Source organism: Octopus sinensis, linkage group LG10 (assembly GCF_006345805.1).
Source record: "Octopus sinensis linkage group LG10, ASM634580v1, whole genome shotgun sequence".
In the NCBI taxonomy this organism is placed as follows: Eukaryota; Metazoa; Mollusca; class Cephalopoda; order Octopoda; family Octopodidae; genus Octopus; species Octopus sinensis.
Window position 1 is genome coordinate 33,181,103 of NC_043006.1, and position 4,036 is coordinate 33,185,138.

A 4,036-nucleotide genomic window follows, 5' to 3' on the forward strand; every position below is an offset into this window, starting at 1 on the left:
AGTAGGCTATCGTAAATCTTGTATTGATTAATCGGTGCCATTTGTTGATCTGAACATATCAGATTCAACTCGTCTGTAAACAAATTGTATGAAGCTCGGCATTAAAGACTAAGCAACTTTATAAACAACGCCAAACCAAAGACTTCCAAAATATAACAAAAACTCTTTATGAAATCCCCAAGTTCATTAAATACAATAAACACATCCAAAAGCTGAAAATAGCCGCCTAGTAGGGTCAATGTGGGATCGCAATTTCTACGTATTCTTTAATAAGGCCATTTCGAAGTTAATTACGCGTCATTCTGGACACACTTTCGTCTCCTTATGGAAAACGATGTGGTTTAATGGCTTTCGCTCTTATTTTTGGTAATGCCGAAAAAATTTAGCTTTAGTTTCTGAATGAGCAGGAAGCATTGAAAAAACTATATTCTGAGTGGTGCACGTGAATTTATTCTGTTACCAAACCCCTTTTGTTGCTAAAATGTCTGAGACTTTTCACTGTTGTGCATAAAAAAAAATAAACATATTACCTATAGTCATTAGTGTTTGTGCCGCCTTCCTATTTCCTGCACGATAAGGAATGTGTAAGTAGCAATGATTTTTCACACATAGCATTTGGACTTGGAACAATTTCCTGAACAGAATACAAGTTGCTTAACCAAACGTTTCAAATTATCTACGACCACAACCAGAACCGAAACAGCGAAATTCTGTTGCGAGAACGATAACTAAAAAAATATTTTGGAAAAGGCGGTGAGTGCTAAAAGCCATCTACACTGGTTTAAGCCAGAAGCACTCATGGGAAACATAAAGAGGTCAAATACGCCAACTGCTCTTCCACGAGGGTAAAGAACCTTTAAATCTATCTAAAAACAAATCGATAATTCATAATCAAGACTAGTTTAGTTTTTCCCCAGAGAAATCTTAAATCGGTAACATTTTAAAGGTTATCATCTCCCAGTTATTATCTAAAAGTCGTAGAGTATGTACAAACACACACATATACGCACATGCACACACACACATGCGCACACGCACACACAGACGCCAACATACACACACAAGCATTCAAGCACGCACGCACACACGTACATAATGATGTTTGAACGGGAGAAGGATGTGTTCATTTAATGCATTTTATTCATTCCTTTGTAGAGAATGTTTCAGTCCATTACAATTCAGAAATTCTCGTGAGTATGCGTTTGTACATAAATCTGAACAAACGCAAATACACGTGAGGAAATTTGGAGCAGCAATGCTATGAATCCTCACATACAAATATAAGCTTGCATGCATGCATACAGACACATTATTGGGGCTTTGAGATGTGTAACACACTGCTTAAATACCAATCTTGGGAAATTAAGCTTCCCAAAACCAGAAAGGGGAACGTCGAAGACTACAGATCCAATATAAAAAAAAAACTGTAAAACTTTCCAGAAGTTTATCATTTAAGTATATATAAGCATGTCTAGATATGCAAATATATGCATGAGAAAACATACAAATCTACATACATACATACATACATGCATACATACATACATACATACATACATACATACATACATACATACATACATACGTACATACAAAAATAGCCTGTTGATGATGTTGAATTTTCTAATGAAGGAACCTTGGATCTAGATCAGAAACCGACTTTCTGTATTAGCAAGAAATCTTGAAATAAAACTAAATGACATACATACTTACATACATACGTTGGTACAGACCTCATGTTTACAGAGGGCAGCTCTCGTCAACCTATTCAAAGAACAGTGAAAGCTGACTCAATGTGTTTGGTTGGTTGACAGTTGCCCGTACAACACTTGTGTTCCATGTGACCAAAAACTACTGACCCATAGTAAAAGAACTTGAAAAACCCTATGTAAAAATGGTACGCAGGTGTTGGAATGTATTCTTCTAGGATCACTGCGAAACACACACCGAGGTGACTGATACGAAGGCAGGAGTAAAGAAAAGACTGTGGAACTGTGACACATAGCTGTGCATCAGAAAATCTGTCCTTTAGGGATTAACATTTATTGATATATTTGTATGTTTTATTTGTGATTTATCTAATTTCTTCATAAAAGACTTCAAACCACTCGCCAACAAAGCGACAAAAGTTTTTTGTAGTTAAAACAATTTTCGGAGTTTATAATTACGTGGTTGAGGAATGGTTTGCTGTTCGCACCTGCTCTTCTGTTCTCTATGTGTCTGTACAGCTTAGGTGTAAATACATTAGTTTTTACATTTGTATACATCTATGTATATATTCATGCATACATACATGTTTCTTTAGGATTTAATTTTAATTTTTTTTTCTTCCGCAGAATTCTAATGATATGGCAATCTCTTTTGTTTAAGCCAAAACTACATTTGGTGTTTGTGGTTGTCTGCTTTGCGTGGTGTATGTATGGATGTGTGCAGTTTGTGTGTGCGCGTATGGGTAATCTTAGCCTTACTGGATTGCGTGTTATGACAAGACAAAAGTGTATAGCTTTCGTAATTGCTTGTCTATCTGCCTTCATATACATTCCATTTGTATATGTGAACGTATACATACATTCATCCAGGGACTCCAAATGCTTGAAGTGTTTTATAAATTTTCTCGGTTTCTCTGATCGGCTGTATCTGAACAATGCTTATTCGGCCTGCTCTGTCCTTTTCCTGAGAACGTAACCATTTCAATGTTTCTATGCAAGGTATTTATTCATCAAGGTATATTTTACACACACACACACACACACAACACACACACACACACACACACGCATATATATATGTATGAATGTATATATGTGTATGTGTGTAGATAGATATAAACATACACAGTATCAACACACACACACACACACACACACACACACACACACACACACACGCACACATACACACACGCATACACGAGGAGGTGCTGAAATGTTCCTGGCTTTGGGTAAAAGAAAAATACAGGGGGATCCGTTAATCATGATTTTATTCAACATATTTCCATCTCAGGTTCACACACTCAGTTTTTTTAATCTCTGTAAAAGGCCTTAGTAATGTCCTTAAAGACAAGAATTTTTCAGCACCCCTCTTATATGTGTACGCATACATTCATGTTTGTATATATATATATATATATATATATATATATGTAAATGATTGCATTATTCAATTAACTTTAGTTGTTACTTGAAACGATCGTACTGCATTACCTCTGGATATCCTTGTTGCTTATTTTGATTTTAATCACCTTAATATGAAATTGTATGGATAATACCGTACTAAATTCTGGTGCCTCAACTTAAGTATCATATTCATCTGAATCTATATATATATAGAGAGGTTGATAGATAGATATTGATACATATACATTCGTACACATATATAAACACATATGTATATCTGTGTGTGTATATGTGTTCAATAACTATATATATATATATATATATATATATATATATATATATGTATGTATGTATATATATAATTTATTTAAAGAGCATAATATATGTATTGTGGAATAATACATTATATATACATACATATATATATATTATATATATAAATAAATGCATGTGCATGTGTGTGCGTGTGTATGACAATATTCATCAAACATTTATGTAACGGTAAAGAATTTCATTGAGGAATAAAAGGACAATAAATACCTGATACATTGGCACCGTTTGGACTTCTGAGACAGACGTGTAAACTGAATTTGTCCTCATAAAACGTCGGTTTCCGCTATTCGCAAGTCGGAAGTTGTACCATTTTTTCTTAATTGCCGACTGAACCTGAGTAGTAGTAGTAGTAGTAGTAGTAGTAGTAGTAGTAGTAGTAGTAGTAGTAGTAGTAGTAGTCATAGTAGTAGTAGTAATCGTAGTAGTAGTAGTAGTCATAGTAAAAGTAGTAGTAGTAGTGCGAAGTCTTATTTCACTGCCAAGCTCAACTCATTGTACCTTGTGTGCATGCAGTTTTATACCTGTTTATTTTACTCTCTTTAATGGACCCTACTTAATGTCTTTGCGTGTGCGTGTGTGTGTGTGTG

General features: G+C 34.7%; 1 long non-coding RNA gene across 1 annotated transcript in view; it reads right to left on the minus strand.

Annotated features, from left to right (window-relative positions):
* Positions 1 to 3,786, minus strand: part of LOC118765085 — a 23,303-nt gene extending 19,517 nt beyond the window's left edge. Inside the window, exon 1 of the long non-coding RNA XR_005000935.1 lies at positions 3,657 to 3,786. This is a non-coding gene — a long non-coding RNA (uncharacterized LOC118765085). The remainder of the gene's footprint in view (positions 1 to 3,656) is intronic.
* Between the last annotated feature and the right edge of the window lie 250 nt (positions 3,787 to 4,036).